General features: G+C 35.8%; 1 protein-coding gene and 1 long non-coding RNA gene across 4 annotated transcripts in view; one reads left to right on the plus strand and one right to left on the minus strand.

The window, feature by feature from the left end:
- ROR2 (receptor tyrosine kinase like orphan receptor 2) overlaps positions 1-23,652 on the minus strand; it is a 320,282-nt gene that overhangs the window by 272,485 nt on the left and 24,145 nt on the right. The window lies entirely within an intron of this gene.
- The window catches only part of LOC140505751 (uncharacterized), a 45,178-nt gene continuing 21,550 nt past the window's right edge, over positions 25-23,652 (plus strand). Inside the window, exons 1-2 of the long non-coding RNA XR_011967648.1 lie at positions 25-546; positions 8,761-8,827. This is a non-coding gene — a long non-coding RNA (uncharacterized lncRNA). The remainder of the gene's footprint in view (positions 547-8,760; positions 8,828-23,652) is intronic.

Genomic DNA, 23,652 nt, shown 5'->3' on the forward strand with positions numbered 1-23,652 from the left:
ATCCAATATCCATAAGGGATATAACACATCTTTCAATATGCATAAATCTGGGTATATTATTAACATGTATGATGTATTGTTTCTCTTATAGAGGTTCTTACATGTTTAAGTAGCTAAGGCACATAAATATTTTTAACTTTTCCCATAGGGGTATTTTAACAGCAAATGTTTAATTTTATAGAGTCATGGGTTATTAGAATTAGAATTATGAGATTAACTAGTTCATCCTTTCTGTATACAATTGAAAAGATGAGAAAGCTGAGGTCTAGAAAATGTATGACTGGCCCATGATACCTGGAACATGAACCCAGGACTCTTGACAACCCAGTCCATTGTTCTTTCTTTTCACTTTATCTCCATTTAACTAGATTAATCTCCAGATTAAATTCCATCATATCTCCATTTGAGCTCCAGATTACATGATTTTTTTCAAAACTCATTATGTTTTGGTAATGTAACAAGGGAATTTATATTGGCAAATGATAGTTTGTTTTTTCCACTTTAGGATCACAATGGACCATCTAGACCAACCCCCTCATTTTACAGGTGAGAAATTAGAGTTAGTGTTAGTGATGCATCTCAGACATCATTTTTTACATGAAGTCCCTACCAAAGCAGGTTGGCACTTCTTTGAAAGTTACAGTCCCACAGAGCTTCTTAGTGCTGAACTCAAATACAAACAGATCCTGAAGGTTGACATATTGACTTTAAAAACCAGAAGTTAACATTATTTAGGTTGTATTGTATTCTTAATTATTTTTATTAAATGGTTATCAATTGCATTTTAATCTGATTCTGATGGCACTGGGGAGTTTGCTGGTCTTCTTGTCATAAGCTTGACATATCTAACTTATAGCACTGATGGTTAAGTGCCAAGCCCAAGGTCACAATCCAATAAGTATTAGAGACCAGAGTTGAACCAAGATCTTCCTGCCTTCAAGGAGAGCTAACCACTATAATATTATAGCAGCTACTACTATAAAGGAAAGGAAATCTTATAATGTGATATAACAAAAATCAAAATTAAAAACTTACAAATAAAAATATTTATTCCTGTGAAATTATAATTCTAACATTGGGAAATGGAATTTTAAAAGATTAAAGGACTTCCAAACTTTCCTGTTAAGAAAACCAGAGCTGGGTTCAAAATCTGAAACACTCAGTAGACAACAGAAAACTAGAAAAGTAATTTTCTTTCAGAAGAAATTTGAAGGGTTCAAATGATAATAAATGCTTACGTCCTGATCTCATAAAAGAAACTATTTGCCTGTCAAAAATCTACTGTCTGCAAGAGGCAAAAAAGAGGGCAAAAACAGACAAACTTGGAACATAGATGGAGTAGGTGCTATTCTAACTTAACAAAGTAAAGGTAGAGAGAAAGGCATAAACAAAGGGAAGAAAAGAGAAAAACGAGGGGTAGAACTCACTGGCTTTAAATTCCAATAAAAAAATATACAAACATTAAGGTTTGTTTGGGGTTTTTTTGCAGAAATCTCATCAACCTCACTCTCATCAAGTCCAAGGGCAAAAGCATAAAGATGTTTTATTTTAGAGAGATCAAATCAAAATCAAATTAAAATGAAAAGGAAAAGTGGAGGGAGACCTTGTAGGGAAAACAGAGAGTTTAAGAAAAAAAGAGAATTAAGAAAAAATAGAACAAAATTTTAAAAGATGTATTAAAAGGAAAGAAAGTAAGGAAAAACTTTATCAACATAGATCATGAGAAAAGAAAAGGAGTATGTTCAGATCATTCCAATTAAAGATAACAAATGTGGATACCAATTACTTTCTTTTACCACATTTAGGGGGGTATTTTTTGTAAAAAGAGGGATAAAAACAGGAAACATTTTAAAAAGAAAAGAAGGAAAGAAAAACAAAACTAATAATTCTAATTCTGAAGGAACACAGTCCACAAAACTGAGAAGGGTGACAGAATGGATTAGGAAGATGAATCCAACAGTATGTTGCTTAATAAGAAAAATTTGAAATATGAAGATTCACACAGAGCTCAGAAGAGGGAGGCTGGAGTAGATTCAATATACCTCAGGTTAGATTTCAAAATGCAAAGATGACAAACATTTTCCCAGAAAAAGCAATACCAAAAATGGGTAAACATGATAAGCAAAGAAATTACATCATGCTTAAAGCATCATAGACAATAAAGTATGGTCAATTGTGTGTGTGTGTGTGTGTGTATGTGTGTGTATGTGTGTACCAAGCAGCACAGCATTTACCTATCTGAAGGAAAAATAACGAGAAACAGACATAAGAGAGCAATAGTTAGGGATTTAACTTGCCCCTCCAGACTTAGACAATTATAACAACAAAAAAGAAAGAAAGTGAAAATCTGAATAGAATTTTAGAAAAGTTAAAACATCACAGACTACTGGTGACTACTAAATGGGAAACATAAGTATACATATTTCCAGGTTTTAAGACTACCTTTATAAAATGGACAGTCTACTAGCCTGAAGAGAAATATTAAACATATCCTTATCATTTCACAAGGCAAATCATAATCAATAAAAGCAATTTCAAGAAAGAATTAAAATCTAAATGAAGACTAAATACTGTAATTTTAAAGAAACAGTAGGTCAAAGATCAAATCACAGAAATGATGGATAACTATTTTTAAAAGATAATACTAACATAAGAATATTTATAGCAGCATTTTTTGTTGTAGCAAAAAAACTAGACACAAAGTAAGTCCCCGTTTGTTGGGGAACAGCTGAACAAATTGTGGTATGATAATACAATAGGATTTTATTGCTTCATAAGAAATGAGAAATATGACAGATTCACAGGTTAAGGGTAGATGTCCACCACAGGCCAATCCAACACAAAAGACCTGTCAATGTATCAATAAAATCACCCCAGCACAATTCATATAACTAACAAAACATGTACGCTAATAGTAAAAGTAACTAGAGTTAAAGAATCAATAATTTAAAGGTATAAAATAGATGTGAATACTCCGACTACAGCTAAGTCATATCAACTAGACAACTAAGAGGAAACTTTACTATTATAAAACCACACCCATTCTCTCATGGTTATCCCCTAAGAGAGGAGAAATAGCCACGCTCTCAGGAACTGGTCAATAAAGCATATGGGAATCAGGAAGTAGCCCTGGAGTGGCTACTACATAAAGATGTATAGAAAGACTTGCATGAACAGAAGTACAGTGAAGTGAATAGCCCCAAGAAAATAATTCAGTGACCACAATAATGTCAGAGGAATTAACTCTGAAAAAACTCAAAGAAAGGAGCAACCAATCTTTACTTCGAAAGGCTTCATCATCAGATGAAACATACTTCCTGCCTCTTCTCAGATGTACTAGAGTAAGGGTTCTTAATCTTTTTGAGCTATGGACCTCTTTGGTAGTTTCATGAAACCTATGGGTCCTTTCTCAGAATAATGTCTTTAAATGCATATGATCACATAATATTAAAATATAATTATTAAAAAATTCATAAACAAGTTCAACAGACCTATTAAAATATAATTATTAAAAAATTCATAAACAAGTTCAACAGACCTTAAGGTAAGAATCCCTGATCCTAGAGATATAGAATTAGATACGCATTCTCTAACATGAAAATGTGTTGACTTGTTTTGTATAACTATATATTTCTTACAAGAGAAAGCTTGGAGAGAAGGTACTGCACTTCCGACAGAATAGGAATAGGGAACTTAGTGAGTAGTGATAGACATGAACAAATTGTATCACCTCTATTTTTTTAATGAAAAGAAGAAAAAAAGAACTACAGTAAGGAACACAGCAATTTTTTACCTTGCTGAACTACATACATAAGTAATTCATATAGTTATGTATGTATATATGTATATGCATACACATACATATATAATACATATATAATTCCTCTTATAGAAAATGCACAACAGTTCAGTTTCATATACAATCATCTTCCATTTCATTTTTTTATCTTGAAATAGTTCTCTGCTGATGAATTAAGTTCACAATAAAAAGAAATTTTTGATTCATCATGCAGAGATCTTGTGGAGAGAGTTGGCCTTAAAGCCAGGAAGACCTAGGTTACTCTTAAAAATACTGGCTATGTGACCCTTAGCAAGTCACTCAACCTTACAGTGTTTCTGACAGCTATTCTGACTATAAATTCCACAAAATATGCTGATCTACATTGATAGAGGCACTTTCCTCATCGAGAAATTCCTTATACCAATAAAATCACAGGTTTAGTCATTATCCTAATAGCAAGTTAAACTTCCACCGAACAAAATATGACTATTTTATCAGCAATAAATAAAAGATGAGTCTTCCTGTTCATTTTTCAATGAACTGATATCCACATATGGATTATAATACTGGAACAATCCTTTGTGAAAAGCATCCTATTTCTCAACATGTTGATGAATTTTTCTGAAAACCATAAATATGTACATGACCATAAAGACTTTAACCTTATAACATACCACTCCTCCTCTGACTCCTTATCTCTTACTCTATCTAAAATGCCCACCTCCTTTCCTATCCATCATTCTAAACATTACCTGATCTTTAAGATCCAGCTCAACCCCCAACCTCACAAGCCACTCCAGCTAGAAAGTAGTTCTTATCTCAACTCCTATATAACTTATTTTCTGTACAACTCATTTATTAATAATACTGAAAATCAGGTTGAGTTCTCATAGTGCCTCTGACACTATCTGTCCCAGACACTGCTTCTCAGAGTATCTGGAATTTATTTGAGGATGGTGTTAGAAAATGAGAAAAGAGATAACTTCAGTAGAGAGATTTGATGCTTAAGGTTAGAGAAAAAGGATAATAACAATATTATTCCTGCCAAGGTTGGCTGCTGAGCCCACTTATTCTACTCTACAATGGGCTACCTAAGACCAGGAAAGGTCCGAGTTCTCCTTCAGTAACTGGATTACTAAAACCATAGAAAATACCAAACCTCCCAGAGTTGTAATTTATACTAAATTCCAGGTTCTTGAGTTAAGATCCTGAGATCTTGAGATCCCAAGTCTATGAATTCTTGACCTGTGCCATAAGGCACACCTTATGAAGACACCTGTATTCTTCCAGAGTTTCTTCATCTACTAAGTCAGTATTTCAGTGGGCTGAGGTTTATGGGGTGCTCAGGGAGAACCAGCACCTCTGGTATGATGGCTTGCCAAGCACTTTTCAGGACTGCTCAGGCACCTTTGATGTCCAGCTATTACCCAACTTTTACCTGTCACTCCAAGAAGCTGTACCATGTGCTGAGGCCATAGCCCAGTAAAACTATCTTAGCAGAGGGGTTAAATGAGGCTGAAGATAACCAAGAGATCTCAAAGCTGTCATGAGTTAGGGGGATGTCACAATGGGTGGATGAGAACAATCTGTTCATGAAGGCAGCTGAAGCAGTGTAATAGTAATTTAAATGGAAAGAGCTTTCTCATTAATTAATAGGCCCATATGATCTGGAAGCCTGGGTCACGTGTGGTAGGAGGAGCTTGCTAAAGAGGTAGAACAGGAAGAGTGGAGCAGAACTGGGAGGAAGTGAATGAGTGGGGTCAGGTCAGAAAGGAAAGAATGCAGGCCAACTCACACATTGTGACAGTTAATAGTGAGAAGGCCCTGGCTAAGGGAGGGGAGGTTTAAGACTGACACATTGTGACTGTTGACAGTGAGAAGACCCTGGCTCAGGGAGAGGAGGTTTGAGAGTGGCTTTGTCCTCAGCTGTGCTCATGTTTATTAGCTTCTTGGTCACCATGCCAGATTTTGCTTTCTGGTTCTGGGATTTTGCTTTCTGGTGTTTAAACAAATGCTTTTCTTCTGCCTTCTATATGGAGAGTCTTTTATATTTTGCAATTGAGAACTATGCTGGCATATTCATGGTCCCCATCAGTGCTGTGAATCAGTGCTTGGCGATACAAGCAGAAACTGTGGAGTGCTTAGAGCTTGATCAGACATCAAAAATGCCAAGGTCATCCATTGTATCATGGGCCATTGCCAGTCATCCTAATTTTTGTCTTGTCACTGGACTTAGATGACTCTGAAAGAGAGAGGGAGGCTAACAACTTTGTGCATCTCTGTCTCTTTTAAATCTTACTCACGTGCAAGTCAAGTCATTACCCGATGATGTTACTGGTCCTCTTGGAAAATTTTGACCACTCAGTGGTAAGCAGAAGTAGAGATCAAAAAATAAGTCTAATGGGCTTTCCTACTCCTACAGGTTAGCCCCGCTTCTCGAGAATCGAATAAATCTCTTTTCTGTCATCAAAAAAAAAAAAGTCTAATTAAATATGGCCTAGTGTTCCTTGGTCAAGACAGGTCCTGTGTTTAAGGGAATTCTGAGATCTGCAATAGTAGCTAGATCACAGTATGAGTAATTATATGTTTTATTATGTATTGTGTTCTTGATATTAAATGCTATTCACGTGCTGAATAATAAATGCTTTCTATCCAGGCATTTGTGTCTACTTTGGCAGTAAGCCAGCACCATTTTCTCATGTCTGTGTGTATTTGTCCTTCATTGCCAAAGAAGACCATGCCATCAGAGAAATAATGACAAGACTTGCACTTGATTTTGTCTTGAGTGTGCAAGTCACCAGCCTCACTTCTCTTCCAGAGCCATCTGAATCCAGTGACCAGATATTCATCAGGATGACTGGAGATGACCCAGGATGAGGCAATTGGGGTTAAGTGACTTGCCCAAGGTCACACAGCTAGAGAGTGTCAAGTGTCTGAGATGAGATCTGAACTCAGGTCCTCCTGACTCCTCCACTGGTGATCTATCCATTGTACCACCTAGCTGCCCTTTGTCATGTCTAGCAGTGACAGAAACACCAGTAGTTCAAAGAAGTTGACCAGTTAGTTCATTTGATTGGGCAGACCCATAAATTCAGGGTCTGCCAACGATAATTTGATGTCAAAACTGAAAAACAGAAGGTGGTGGACTCTTTGAGTAATAAAGAATTTAGTACTTACTCAGTACTTCTTTCTCAGGTGATAATAAACCACTGGCATGAATGACTGGGGGAATCAGTAGTGAATGACTATTGGTTAAATAGCCTCTCTCCCTTTTCTCTATGATTAGATTATAAATCCTTAAAGGGCAGAATGAACAGAGTGCCAGAATGATAAACTTTGTTTGTATTTAACTACTAGTCTGAGAATTTCACCAACATCACCCTCCTTCTTCCTTTCCCCTTCCCTTTTAGACTAATAATTTCAATAAAGTTTTGCCAATCAGCCAGTCAGTAAATATTTATTAAGCCTTTGCTATGTGCCAGGCACTGTGCCAAGCCCCAGGGAAATAAAAAGAGGCAAAAGGTAGCTCTTGCTCTCAAGGAGCTCACAATCTCATGGGCTGGGCATTAAGATGGTACCCCTTCCATTTTCACAGTGACACTCCAAGGCCTCTATGAACACAAAGTTTAGAATAAATCATAAAAATAAGAAACTGATTTCAGAAGGTAGAGAGGATTTCTGATGAATATATTCCTAAGAAATCAGTCTCTTCACACTACATCTCCACTTCATACCCAACTGCAGAATTTATAAGTATCTCAGAAAAGGCAAGAGTTGTATGTGATGGGGGAAAAGTCAATGAAACATAACTAGTATGCCAGGAAAAAAACAAACAAACCTGTACCTGGCTCCTAAATGCCCAATTCCTGCTGTTGCTTCTGCTGCTCCCACAAAGCAGCTGCTGGAGAACAAAACTTGGAAGAGTTAAACAACTCAGCTTTGTACCCCACTGGAACATTTACCCTTCTCTTTCCCTTCTGATTGGAGACTGAGAGGGCGGAGCACAAAACTTCTCCAAAAGCTTCTTTTACAGGCAGTTCAGAATTTTCCAGCCAATTCTATATTTCTACTCTGTTTGGTTTATGAATATCATGCCCCCCACTTTTCAGCTTTCTTTCGTATACTGTCTTTCCCCATTAGAATATAAACTACTTGAGGGCAAGGACTATCTTTTTATTATTTGTATAGCCAGAGCTTAGTACAGTTCCTCTAACATCCTAGGACCTGCGTGCTTAATAAACGTTTACTGACTATAACTGTGACTACTCAGAGGCCCCCTCCCCAACTCCCATTCACCAGATTCTCTACTCTAATGCTCTGAGAACTGGAATCAAATCAATATTACTATTAACTGACAAAGGCTAAGCAATTAACTCTCTTATTCTTTCCCCTTTACCACTTTTCCCACTTACCAAAATGCTCTTCCCCAGAAACCGCCCCTTTATATGTAAGGTTTCTCCAAAATATAATATAAACTCTTTGAGGGTCCACCAATTATTGTATCTGTATCCCAAGTGCTTAAAGGCACAGTGCTTGACACAAAGGATTTCGTTCATTTATTCATTCCTTTCTTGAATAAAAGTTCCATTTCTAAATCCAATCCAGAAGAAACGTAATTTTTATGAACTGTCCTTAAAAAATAATTTATCATCTTCAAATAAAATAAAAATTTTAAATTCTAACAATAAAGACAAACTATTAAAAATTTACATTCAGATGTCTCATTTCTTTTTATAATTAAATGCAGATATTAAAAGGCAATGTCAAGAACTCAGACATTCAAATCCTACGTTTAAAAGGAACCTAAAAAAAATAGAAAAAAACAAAGCTGATGTACTTTGTCACAGAATTAGAGGGGCATAAGAGTCTCTTTTCCTTTTGATTTTCTGTATAATAAATATTACAGCTTTTCCTCCTCACCTCTCAGATACACTGGGTCTAGTATAATAATTTAAAGATTTCCAACTCTGTCCCCACAGGACTGATGAGAGAAGCTTTTACAAAATTATTGAAGAAATCTCTCAAGTTGACAGTTTATGTTTTTTGGTGAGTTTGAATTTTAAAAATTTAATTTTGCCTCTGTTGAAAGTGGATTTTTTAAGGGCTAAGAGGGACTGTCAAGGGGTTTAATAACAAACTCCATTGTGTTCTCTATTTGTCATGTTACATGGACCAACTTAAAACAGTTTGTTTCCTTGAGTATTCCCTTTCTACCACAAACTACTTAAAAGTTTATTGTTGCAAAGACTGATAGCCCAAGGATGTCCTCTCCTTTTCTTTATTTAGTCTCACAAGGGATTTAAGCTCTCCTAGGATCTATTTTGAATGGCTGTGCTAACAAGGATACATTCCTTCTAGACTAATAGTGATAAGCATCTTCTTCTGCAGTAAGTAGGAATTTCCTCTTTTAGTGAACTGCTTTGTAATTAGCATTGTCTATGCTTTACCCTCCCAGTCTCAAGTAAAGATGGCACAAATATTATTAGTCTAATTCTAAGAGGCACATAAGCCCACCAGTAACTTTTAACTCTTAGGGAAAAAAATCATCCAAGATCCTGTCTCTGTATGATGACATTTATTTATTGGCAGTAGCTAGCTGAGGAATCCAAGGAAAACTCATGTAATAACCAAAAGAATACCATGCATTGCCCTGACATTACTTGATATGGAGTAAGACAATTAGGCCTGAAAAGCTAGATCACACGTCATCATAGATGAGAAGATTCCTCTGTAGTCCCTAGATTCTGTTTCCATGACTCACATGATTTATTTCTAATCTTTATATAGATTCATCATCCTACTTTAAAAGTCACCACAGGGACTTTTCCAAATCCTTTCATCCCTTCTCAAATCACCCATGATTCCTCCTTTCCCCAACGCTTCACTCTTCTCTCTTGGTTTTCCCAAAACTGTTCTCTTCCTACCTATCTGACCACTCCTTCTTGGTGTCCCTTACTGTATTTCCATCCAGATCATACCTGATAACCATGGGTGTTGCCTAAAGCTCTGCCTTGGCTCCTCTTCTTTCTAAATACCAGTTCAGTTGGTGAAATGATCAACTCCTATGGGTTCAATCATCTCTATGCAGAAGAGTCTCAAGTCTATTTATATGGCCCAAACTTCTCTCCTGACCTCTAGTCTCCCATCTCAAATGGCCTAATAAATATCTTGACCTAGATGTCCCATATATATCATAAATTCAACATGTCTAAAACTGAACTTACTGCCTTTCCCCAAAACAACTAGTTCCAAAGCATCTAAGACACTACCAATCCTATCATCCTCAACCCTTCATATTATCTCACCACACATATTCAACCTGTTGCTGAACTGTCAATTCTAACTTCACAACATCTCTCATATACATCCTCTTCTCTCCTCTGATACTTTCCTCACCCTCGTGTAGATCTTCATGATATGGACTGCAATGGTCTCCTGACTGGTCTTCATATTTTAAGTCTCTCCTCACTCAACTCAGTGTCAAAATGACTTCCTAAAGTATAGATCTGACCCTATCACTCAATAAACTCTAGTAGCTCTCCATTATCTCCACAGTCAGATACAAAATAATATTTGGTATTCTAAGGCCCTTCACAACTTGGATCTTCGTACCATTTCAGTATTCATACACATCATTCACCTTCAACATATTCTACAATCCATTGCCTTCCACCTACCCCTCACAGGTGGCACTTCATTTCATCTTTCTGCTGCCTTTTCACTGGCTATGCCTATTGCCTAGAATACTCCTAGCCTCTACCTCTTGGTTTCCCTGGACACTTGTCAGACAACTCAAATGTTATCTTCTATAGGAAAGTATTTTTAGTCTTTTCCCACTACTAGTACCTTCCCTCTGCTTACCTAAAATTAATCACACACACACACATACACATATGTGTGTATGTATGTATGTATATATCATATACATGCATAGTTCTTTCCATGTTCTCCCCCTTTACAGCATGAGCAATTTTAGGGCAAAGACTATAGTTTTGCTTTGATTAGGATAGTGCCTCAAACGTAGTAAGCATTTAATAAAGTATTATTCACTGACTCCTCAGATTTCATGAAACAACAGCAAGAAAATGCATATAATTCATAAGGAAATAAAACTCTAAAAGAAGATATACAGAATAAAATTAAATTGAAAACCAGAGTTCTCAATGAAGAATGGGAAAAACAGAATAGAGATCTCAAACAGCACAATGGAAATTCTTTGCAAAAGAATAGTCTCAGGAAGAGAAAATGATAGATATGAGATATCAAAATACAAAAATTAAAAAACCGGACAGAAGAAAATAAAAAAATTAATGCTTTACAAACTAAACAAAAAGTCCTTGAAGACAGAATGTTTCCTAGGATACTAAGTCACTCGAAAAAAACATAATCAAAAACCTGGAATATCATACTACAAAAATTACAAAATACTCACAACTTTTGTATTCAAAAAACAAAAGGCTGATCAGCTCAATCAAAAGACAGACAACGGAGTGGAGGGGAAAGAACCTTAAAAAATTTTGCAAGTAGCCAGAAGACTTTTACCTCATCACAAGAAAACATGAAATACAGAGACAGGCTTATTTTAACATTATTTTTAGTAGTGAAAAAGAGGAATTGTCAATAATGCTTTGTAGTCAGTGTTTTAACTTAACATGAGCCTTTAAGATTAACCAAAAATAAAAAATAAAAATAAATAAGTTACTCAAATATAATATAAACTGTATGGGAAAAAAGAAAGCTTACTATGAGAGATCATTTCTATGTCTTTGATACAATAATTAATCAGGAAAAACAATTTTGTGGCAATAATCTAAGAATCAATTAATGGAATAATCATAAGCCAAAAGAAACCCAAATTATTGCTTTTAGCCAATGAAATGATGGTTTTCTTACAGTCTTAAAGATTCAACTAAAAATGAAATGAAAAAAAAATTTCCAAAGGAAGTAGTAAGATAAAAAAAAAAACCTACAAAAATCATTAGTGTTTTCATAAATTACTAACAAAATTCAAGGAGAGAGAAAAAAAGACATCTGGGAGCACACTTACAAAGAGAAACTCAGGAATGTGAATACAATTACAAAACATTTTCAAAAGGAATAAAGAATACAAAAACCTCGAGATAAATTGTCCATTTGGACCATGTTAATATCTTAAAAATTATAATGCCCCTTAAATTTTAAAATTTGGTACTATAACAATTATGCCATTATCTTATGTTATAGAAATAATAATGAAATTTATCTGGAAGAATAAAAAGTCAAGAACCTCAAGGGAAATATTTGTGTGTATACATACATACATATATATTTATTTACATGTATACACATGGGCATGATTGCTCTGTAATGTATATTTGTCATGTGTTCCATTTGTTTTATATATGGACTATAACATACATATAGTAAGGTAGGAACGAAGGGGTCCTAGAAGTAAGTTTTTCTTCGCCAAGAAAACCCCAAGGACAGTTGGTCCTTGGGGTCACAAAAAATAGGAGATAATTGAGTAACTGGAGAAGAGCGAAGGGAGGAACGAGCGGATCCTGGCAGTACTGAATCTCAAACCATAAAAGGAAGCCCCCAAAACTATTGGGACTCCCTTTTTGACACAAACTGCTTTTAAAATGGGAGAATCTGAAACAAACCAGGTTTAGTCAAGTCAATAAGTATTAATAAGCACTCAATATGTGCCAAGCATGGTCCTATAGGTTTAGAGCAATATATGGCACTATGACTTTGACTCATCATTTATCTGATGGCACGGTCTTCTTCGCCAACGAAGGACAAACCCAATCCTGTGAGTAGATGCATCTGGCTGAAAGCTAGCTGGGTAACTCACCTCCTCCCCTCCTGTCTGTCTCCCCCTCCTCTTCCTTCTCCTCTCCAAAGGAAGGTAAACTTGGATGGCCGAAAGATACCCAGTTTACTTGGGTTTTACTGGCTCCTCTCCTGTTTCCCTCTCCTCTCTTCTCCTCTCCTCTCCTCCCCCCTGTCCTGTCCTGTCCTCTTCCAAAACCTTAAACCTACTGCACTCTGAAACTGGGACTCCTCTGGGGCCCTGCCTGGGCGCTCCTCTGGACCCTCCTAGCTTCAGAGTGATTATCAATAGTAACTGTTGCTGTTTCCCACCCAGCCTGATATCTTTCGTTTTTCTTGACCTCATTAAAGGGGCCCTGGCTACTTCTTAAACAGGCCTATTCAATGAATGGGCCTTGCCTCACCCTAAGTGAGTGCCTGCAAAGACCTTGGCCTGAAGGCCCCAAGGTCTCCCAGAGCATCCTGGGTCATCTCCAGTCATCCTGATGAATATCTGGTCACTGGATTCAGGTGGCTCTGGAGGAAAAGTGAGGCTGGTGACCTGCACAGACCTCCCTCACTCAAAACAAAGTCAAGTGCAAGTCATGTCATCAAGTCTCTGATGGCACGGTCTTCTTTGACAACGAAGGACAAACACAATGACACTATGAATCACAATTATCTCCAAATGCATGCAATGCTTCAATCTAAAAGGTCATATCATGAAAAATCTAGATAACAAAAAAATGAGATACCTTTCATAATTATGGTTGGGAGAGAATTCTTACCTAAGCAAGGGAAAGAGAACATAAAAGATGTAATGGACACTTTCAAGCATATAAAATTGAAATACTCTGGCACAAAGAAAATAGTATAGTTAGAATTATAAGTAAAGCATTTAATTGGAAAAATACTCACAGCAAATTTTTCTGATATAGTTCTAATATCCAATGTATATTTAAAATGCATACCAACATAAAAGAGCAAGAGTCGTTCTCTCAATAGATATGAGGTCAAAAGTTTGTTAATGAAAAACCTAAGTTATGAAGATCTATATAAAAAATTGTCAAAGTAACTAAAAGGAAGAAAAATGCAAATTAGACACCTCTGAGGTTCCACCTCATCCATAAAATTCTAAAAGATAATAAAAAAAGGAAAAGCAGCAATTTATGGAGAGGTTTTAATTTTAGGAGGACCACATAGTGCACTGTTGGCAAAATTATGAATTACTTACACCATTCTGGAAAACAATTTGGAACTATACTCTAAAAGTCACTAAACTAACATAATCTTTGAAACATATCCCCCACCCAGGATATGGAAATGACCCATATATATGGAGATTATTTATTGTGACCAAAAAATAAAACAAAACTGGAAACAAAAGGGGTGGCCATCAACTGAGGAACAACTGAACAAATTATGGCACATCAATGTAATAAAATTATACGCAGCACAGAAAACAAGGAATGTAACAGAATCAAAGAAATTTTTTCATTTTTATTGACTCTATTTTTTAATTTCCAACTCTATTTACTCTATTTTTTAACTATTTTAACTATATATTTCCATAACATAGTATATTTCTTTAAATGATTGCATATAAAACTGCAAGTCTATTATGTAAAACTTTCTATTCCTTTTAAATATATAATAAAGTTATGCTAATTTTTTCTTCCGTCCCCCCACACTAGACAAAACTAGCATTAGACACAAATATGTAGGTATGTATGTCTATGTATGTATGTGTGTGTACACATATTAAAGATTTAAAATCATTCTACATGCATGTCTATTTATCAGTTCTTTCTCTGGATATACATAGATTCTTCCTTCATAGGTTCTTCGTATTTAATCTGGGTACTTGTAATAGTCAAAATAACTTCTATCCTCAAAGTTTTTCTTAGTACAATAATTGCTGTAATTGTGCACAGTGATCTCCTGGCTCTGCTTATTTCATGCTTCATTATTTCATGCAAGTCTATCCATGTTTTTCTAAGATCATCAAGCTCATCATTTCTTATGGAATAGTAGTATTCCATCACATTCATATAGCACAACTTGTTCAGTCATTCCCCAATTGGTGGGTATCCCTACAATGTCCAGTTCTTTGCACCACAAAAAGAGCTGCTATAAACATTTTAGAACACTTAGGTTCTTTTTCTTTTCCCCTAATCATCTTGGGAAATAGACCCAGTAGCGGTATTGCTAGGTCAAAGAGTATAAGCAGTTTAATGGGGCATAATTCCACAGTACTCTCCAAAATGGTTGGAAAACTTCACAATTCCACCAACATTAAATTAGTGTCCCAATTTTTCCACATCCCATCCAATATTTTTCACTTTCCCCTTTAAACGTGTTGGCCAATCTGGTAAGGGTAAAATGATATTTCAAGGTGATTTTAATTTGCATTTCTCTAATCAATAATAATTTAAAGCATTTTTAAATATATCTACAAATTATTTTGGGTTCTTAAAAAAACTACTTGGTCCTTTGACCATTTATCATTTAAGGAATGACTCCTATTCTTATAGATTTGACAAAGTTCCTTATATATTTGAGATGTGAGACCTTTATCTAAGAAACTGTCTATAAAATTTTTTCCCAGTTTTCTGCTTTCCTTCTGATCTTGACTACATTTGTTTTATTTGCACAAAACCTTTGTAATTTAAGGTAACTGAAATTATCCACTTTATACCTCACTCTCTTTACACCTCGATCTTGTTTATTCATTAATTGTTCACTTATCCATAAGTCTGATAATAATGTTCTTCAAATTTTCTTTTAATATCTCTCTTTGTATCTAAGTCATGTATCCATTTTGACCTTATCTTGGTAAATGGTTCATTTTGAAGATGAGGAAACTAAGGATCAGTGAGGCTAAGTGACTTGCCCAGGATCACACATATAAACGTTCAAGGCAGGATGTGAACTCAGGCCTTCTTGATGCCAAGGTCAGTCAGATGCCAATGAACTTGATGCCAAGTTCATTCTAGTCAATGAACTATCTAGTTTCAAAATGCCAATAATGAAATATATCTTCTATTTCTAAGTAGAGAGATGATACACAGCATTAAACATGCATCCTCCAACATAGCCAATGTGCTTGTTTTTGACAACTGTAATGTATGTTACAGAGAATGTTACATTATATGTTATGTATGTTGGAGACGTTCAGTTTCTTAAAAAGTTCTCTTTCATTTCCTCTGTATCTTGAAATATTTGTGCTTATTAATGATTGTTAAGTTCACAATTAAAAGTAAAAATTTTAAAAGAGAATAGTAGACTAGACAGAAAGCAAGAGACCTAGTCTCTAATCTGATACTAATTTTTTGTGTGACCTCTACCAGGTTACTTAATTCCCAAGAAATCTGTTTCCTGTCTAGAAATTGTTTTTCTTTGGGGGGGGGGCTTTATTTAAGGCCCCATCTCCTTTCCTTCTTCCTCAATTCTATAAAATATTATAAAAAATAACATATTGCCTACTTAAGACATATTCAATATTTCAACTACTAACTCAGCTCACAATGGGATGTGTTTCAATTTTCCAGATCTACAACCAAGGAAATATTGAGGTAAGGAACTAAAAGCTCTGTGGTCAGAATTCTGGACCTTGTCAGAGACTAGGAATTTAGAATACTCAGCAGAAAAGGAAACTGTGGGTAGTATTCAAAACAAGCTAATCAAAGAGCCCTTAGAATAAGTTTATCTGGGGAAACTCAATATTTCTTCTACAGACACTTTCTTAAAAAGCAGTTTCTGAACACTGTGGCATAATGTTTTGACTAGTACATATCACTTGGAGACAAGAAGACTTCTGTACAAATTCCGCTTTTGACACTTGTGACCAAGGCAAGTTACTAAACCAACTCTGAATTCTAATTTCCTCATTTATAAAATAAAGGATATAATTATACCTGTACTATCTACCTCAAAGGATTTTTTTTTGAGACTCAAGTGTAAATCTTTTCAAGCCTTAAAGTGATAAAAATCACCACTACAGTAGTTTCAAAGTATATGTCAAAACTTAACTTTGAGAATAATCACCTTAGATTGCTCTGTTTGACAAGATAAATATAAATTCAGCAAGAATCAACTAAAGTGACTGTCTGAAACACCGTGTGTGTTAGGGTTAGGGTTAGAATCCTTCGTTGCCAAAGAAGACCATGCCATCAGAGAAATGACATGACTTGCACTTGACTTTGAGTGAGGGAGGGCTATGTAGGTCACCAGCCTCACTTCTCCTCCAGAGCCATCTGAATCCAGTGACCAGATATTCATCAGGATGACTGGAGATGACCCAGGATGAGGCAAGTGGAGTTAAGTGACTTGATCAAGGTCACACAGCTAGAGAGTGTCAAGTGTGTGAGGTGAGATTTGAACTCAGGTCCTCCTGACTCCTACACTGGTGCTCTATTCACTGCACTACCTAGCTGCCCCTGTCTGAAATACTACAGAAACTAGAAAGTGGTCTCTGACCTCAGCAGCTTCCTGGAAGAGTCAGACCCTGGCAGTTTTCCTCTTAAATGTTTTAGTATTAGCTTTCTTTTAATTAACTCCATCCATTTAATACTAATGACTTGTGTCTTATAATTAAGCCCAACCGCTCTGGCTAACAGTCATACAACTATCAGTGCTGGAAGAGATCTTGGAGCTTATCGGGTATAACTTTAATTTTTTGCAGAACTTGCTGACGGTCAGTCAGAGCTAAGACAGAGCTTTCCAGATTCTGATTCCAGCATTCTTTCCATTATGTCATGCTACTTCTTCCCATTACCATTGTGGAACAGAGTTGTGAAGTCAGTTCTTATAAGCTCTTGTTTTCCATTCCCTACACTTAGACAAGTACAGTGCCAAGTTTCACTCCACATTTTTCTTCCTTGCATTTTTTTTTTGTTTCTTTTTCCTACTCACTATCACAACACTAAGTAGGCAAAGACAGAATGCAGAGAGGCCCTGTGACACAACATAATGTGTTAGAAAAGAGCTAAAGTCCTCAATTCTGGTTCAAGCTAAAGTAACAAAGTTGGGCTAAGTAAACTATGTGATGTCATAAAGAGAGAGTAATCATAGCAGCTAACATTTAGCTTCAAGTTTTACAGTGTTTTACATCTACTATCTAACTGGATCCTCCTTTGTGAGGTAGGGTAGATGATAACCCAAGATTCAATTCAGTCCTAAGTTTAAAATGTCACAAGACATGCTATGAACTCCTGATGACTGTGACTATAGCTCAATACTCTATCAGTCATAAAACAATCAGAATAAATTTTTCCCATAAGTCTGAGGTTTGGTTTTTTTTTTTTACTTTTTCTTTTTAAGATTGCAAACCTTTCTTCTATATGTGAAAGAGTAAATGATGCTACGTAGAAATGAGGGTTGGAAAAATTAAGAAAAATGTTCTTCAAAGGAATAAATGAAAATTGAAAGTGCATGAAAGAATCTGAAAAGGCAAAGGAATGAGAGGGGAGAGAAACAAATCTACTTTCAAAATTCCGTTTACTGAGAGGAAAGTATGTCTTATGGAATTTTAGATAACAGAAGATTGCACATTAACTAAAATATAAAATTCAGGAAATTATAGGATAGATGTCCACATAATTATGTATTACTGTTCTTAAGGCAATATTGCTGACTTCAGCCAGATAGTGTTTATTCAAGGAAGAACCCACAAAAAAAATGGTGAAATTTGAAAGCATAAAAAGTGAGTTAGAGTTGTCATGGAAGAATTACTAAATTCCATAAATGATTTTCTGTTGAGATGCTTCAACCTAGAATAGAGTGAACTTAATGCTTCTACCCTAAAGAGATGAAACCACGTAAATTGGACATAAACAGTCATGTCACATGTATACTTTAGGTATCCTGAAAGAGGTTGACAGTAGAGTCCTCACTCATCCACTTTCAGTATATTGCAATTTTTGTGTGCCTGATTTGAGTAAATTTGTGGACTACATCATCTAGTAGTAACCAAACTAGTCACAAAATGGACAAATAACTTTTTAAAAATAGGTGCAAAGACAGATGATAATATTAATAATGAGGATGGAGGTGAACAGTAAGAAAAGCAGAGTCTGAAATTTCTGCTCCTAGTATAAGCTCATCAGCCACATTACCAGGTAAAAATAATGATGATCTAATAAGATCTGACAAAAATTTCACCCAATAAAGTGAAATTAGTAAGATCATTTGAAACATGGACTTATATTCACCATTGTTAATGATGAATTTTGCCCTAAGTGTATATTATACCTTGAGACATTAGTGACAATGGAAAGCCATCATAATTAGTAACACATCTAAAAACTAAACTTTTGGGGCTGATATGGGTGTAACTTGATAAAATTTTCATCTCTTTTGTGCTAGGAGCAATATCTTAAAGCCTCCACCCTTATGCAGGTTAAGCCAGTTTTTCTTTAAAATGTATTAAAACTGTCCTCAATACAATAAATAAACACAATTCTAAAAGACTCATGATAAAACATGCTATCCACCTCTAAATAGAGAACCGATGAACTCAAAGTGAATATTAAAGCCTATTTTTTCCCTTCTTTTATCATTTGCTTCTTTTGCTGCTTCTTCTCATGGCTAATTCAAGAATTTGTTTTGCATAATTACAAATATTTATAATGGGTTTGTTTTTCTTACCTTCTCCAGCGGATGGGGGAGATGAAGGAAACAGAGAGAGAATTCAAACTGAAAATAAAATTGAGTTTAAAAATATAAAGATAATAATGAGAGAGAGGAGAAACTGTTCTCAAGATTTAGTTGACTCAAGGGACCTTTAAGTTTCAAGCAACTAACACAGCTTCCTAAGTATAAAACAACTAGGTTACAATGGCCAAAGATAAGTAAATCTTTTATTCCCTATATGTGTAGTCTGTACACAAGGAGTATCTAATCAGCATGGACAGGGCTGGCCTATATGAGCTATATAAGTATAAATAACTACTGTTCGAACCAGAGAGACTGGAATGTTTACCCTGTCTCTTCCATTAAATTCCTTCTCCCACTCTGTTCTGGATTCATAGACAGATGTATGTTTAGTTCTAGAGAAACCTAGCCCAGGAGAAGAAGGTGACCCCATTAAGAATCATTAAGAATCTGATCTTTTTCTCACACTCTTTGACTCTTCATACTGCCCTACCATGTTCCCAGGCTCAAGTGAAGATCATCCAACTCATGCTTTAGCTGCCATGTATTCAAACACCATGCTGCTGGAATGGAGAAGGCATCAGTCTTGAACCTTCCTCTACCCCTCCAGAGAAAGGCTCTTGAGCTTGGCAGATGAGAAGACAGAGATAGAGAGAAAGAAACAGAAACAGAGATCAGAGTCACTCCTTTTAAGGTCTACTGAGTGAGCCATTCTCCTGGTTTAGGAGTCAATCCCCTCACAGCCTTCTCACCTCCTCTCCTTCAGCCCTCAAATTGTGGGAGATCAAAGGATCACCCAGGGTCTGTTATGTCATCCCAAAGTGACAAATTCTTAAGCTTTGAGACCCAAGTCTTCCTTGTAGTGTCCAAGACACAGGTGCAGGACTCCATGGGGCATGCTCTTGCTGGAGAAGACAAGAGGGTCTGCTGCTTACTCCCCATTATATCTGTACACATAAAAAACTTGAAAATGGAATCTTCTAATTTTTTAAAAATCTTCCAAATAAAGATATTCAATGAGATTCAAACCAATTTGTTAAATTATAAAAACAGAATATTTCTGATTACTTTGCAAAAAGAAAACAACTGATTGACATCTAGGAAGACAGAAATTTACAAGTCAAATTTCAACAAAATTCAAAATTTCAACAAAAAACAATTTGCATAATTGGAGGATGAGACTGTATCATGATCAAGTACCCACTGTTAATGATGAATTTTTTCTATCCAGATATACATATATTTGTCACTTATTTTTTAGTTATGATGATTTTATAAAGCCAGATATCAAAATAAATTTAACTTAGAACGAGAGCCTTGAATTTCTGTATTACAAAGTGTTTACAAAGATTTTCAGAGATAACAAATCATATTAAATCATACTACAAACAGGTTTTGTTATCATTAATAAAATATTGCATATATTCTTTATCTGATTCTTTTTAATTCCCATTTTAGTGTATGTTTGAAATAGAAAGTATATATCTATAAATGTATATGTGTGGTGTGTGTGTACATAGCATCGTGTATGTATATAACATCCTGTGTGTATATATCAGTATATGTACACTGATTAAGAATTAGCATAGTATAATGGATGCAACTATTCTTAGAAACAGGAAACCTAAGCTTTTAAGACATACTTCTGATACATATTGAATATTTCATTTAACCACTTGGGTCCTGGGCAATTCCTGAAGATGAACTACAGAAAGGCTATTCTGTATTTGCAGAAGAACTTACCCAGCTCTTACTCCCTATAGAGATGAAATCACAGGTCCAATAAACACACACACAGAGCACTTATTCAAATATTTTTATTGGTAGAGTTACGTAACCAAAAAAGTTGGAGAACACTGATCTAGGGGGACCTTTGGTAGTACCCTCTGGAATGATAACTACTTAGCTTCCAATGCACTTTCTATTACAAATAACTTTATTCATCCATTATCTTTATTATTTCTCCACCTCCTGTTTTTCAGGAGGAAAGGAGAGAAGAAAACATACTCATTCACTCAGCTAAGTTAAGTAAGTTCTTCAGACATGTTCAATGTTTTTTCCACAAATGCTTCCACAATATTTATATTACAACCACAATTACCAAATATTAGAAAGTTTTACATGGCTTTATTATGAAAAGATTCTTATACTCTAACTCCCAGGTAAGATTTAGGATTTTCATTATAAGGGAGCCCCAGGCCAGTCATTAGAAACCTATGTTCATTAAGAGTCATTGATTTAAACTTTCACAATGAATCCAGTCAGAAAAGGAAAAATTTTGAACTGTTTTACTAAATGGGAAATGATAAAGGAGAAAAGAGGAGAAGAAGTAGATAGCTAAATAAAAGCAAGAAAAATCCATTTCTAATTTGGATAAAATCAAAGAACCTGAGAAAGGGAAAGCAAATAGGAATGGAGAAGAGAAAAAGCCTTGGGCAATAGATTATTACTAAAGTAATCAGTCAGTGAATAAACTTTATGACAAAAAATAAACATTTATTTATTAAATGACTACTATGCCAAGCATACTCTCAAGGAGCTCACAAACCAAAGGGAAAGGCAACATACAAATGACTATGTATAAAAAATCTATATACAGAATAAATTGGAAATAAAATGGAAGACACTAGAATAAAGAGGGATCCTGAAAGGCACAGGACGCCCGGGATTTAAAGTGGCACTTGAAAGAAGACAGGGAAGTCAGTAAAGGGAATGAGAAGGGAAAGTATTCCAAACATGAAGGGTTGCCAGTGAAAATGCCCACGGCTGGGAGATGGAGCATCTTGTCAGAACAGCAAGGTGGCCAGTGTAAGAAGACTGAAGAGTACATGATAAAGTATAAAACGTAAGAAGGCTTAGGTGGGGCAGTAGAGAGGTGGGGGGAAGAGGAGGAAGGGAGAAAGACCAGGTTATACAGGACTTGGAATGCCAAACAGAGGATACTGTATTTGATCCTGGTGGGGTAAGAGGGAACCACTGAATTTTATGGAACAGTGTGGTAATATGGTCAAACCACCTTAGAAAGATCACTTTGACAGTCAAGTATAGGATGGACTGGAGTGAGGACACACTTAGTGACAAGCAGGCCAACCAGGAGACTATTGTAATAGTCCAGGCATGAGATGATAAGGAATTTCATCGGGGTAGTGGGAGTATCGAAAAAGAAAAGGGCATATATGCAAAAGAGGGCATATACAAAAGCAAAATTAACAGGCAAGAACCTAGACATGGTGGCATGAGAGAATAAAGAGTCAGATGGTAACTGGAAAGATTTTGATGCCCTTGACAGAAAAAGGAAATTTAGAAGAGGTGATCATTTGGGGGGAAAGATAATGAGTTAAGTTTTGTTTGTGTTGAGCTTCAAATGTCTATAAGACATTCAGATAGAGGTGTCTAATAGCCAGCTGAAGATGTGAGACCAGTGGTCACAAGAGAGTTTAGGGTCATAAACATAAAGATGATAATTAAACTCACAGGAGATGATGAGATCACCAAGTAAAATAGTACAGAAGGATAAAAGAATAAAGCCCAGTACAGACTTCTGTGGAATACCCAACGGCTGCTCTGGCGAAGATGGATGAAGATTCAGCAACAGTGATCAAGTAGGTGTCAGTATCATGAAAACCTGAAGCACAATGTCCAAGGCTAAAGACAAGTCAAAAAGAATGAGAACTGAACAACGGCTGTTATGTTTAGCCATTAAGGGATCATTAGTAAATTTAGAGAGAACAGCTTAAGGTGAATGTTGAGGTAGAAAGCCTGACTGTAGAGAAAAAAGAAGTGAGATGAAAAGCTTCGAAGGCATCTATTAGAAAGCACTGAATATGGGACAACAGTTAACATGGATGGATCGATCACTGAGGGTGTGTTTGTTTGTTTGTTCAGAACGGGAGGACATCATCATCATCATCGCTAACATTTCTGGTTTCTGCGGTCCAGCTCAGTCAAGTCTGACTCTGTGACCCCATGGACCATAGCACACCAATCCTCCACTATCTCCTGAAGCTGGTCCAAGTTCAAGTTTGTTGCTTCCCTAACACTCTCCATTTCCCCCAAACAAGTATGAGAAACAAAAGGCATTACTCTATTATGCAGAGTTAGAATTTGGCCTCTGAACACCCCCATGAAAATCTAGCCCCAGAACAGTATGAAAGAAAAAAAAACTTATTTCATTTCCTTCAAACTCAATGCCTCATTTTCCATAGTGTGTAAAGTGAATAATTGGTCTATTTATAATTTCCTACCCTCTCAATAAATACAGAAAAGGCCATACTCAACAAAATATTAGTACAAAAAGAAACTGGAATTCACTTAGAAGATTGATAAAATCATACCCAATTTGTACCAACTCCAAAAATCTTGGCAAGTATACATTTTAATGTAGTCTAAAGCAGATAACTGCCCATCCCAGAAGAGTATATAGC

This window comes from Notamacropus eugenii, chromosome 1 (assembly GCF_028372415.1).
Source record: "Notamacropus eugenii isolate mMacEug1 chromosome 1, mMacEug1.pri_v2, whole genome shotgun sequence".
NCBI lineage: Eukaryota > Metazoa > Chordata > Mammalia > Diprotodontia > Macropodidae > Notamacropus > Notamacropus eugenii.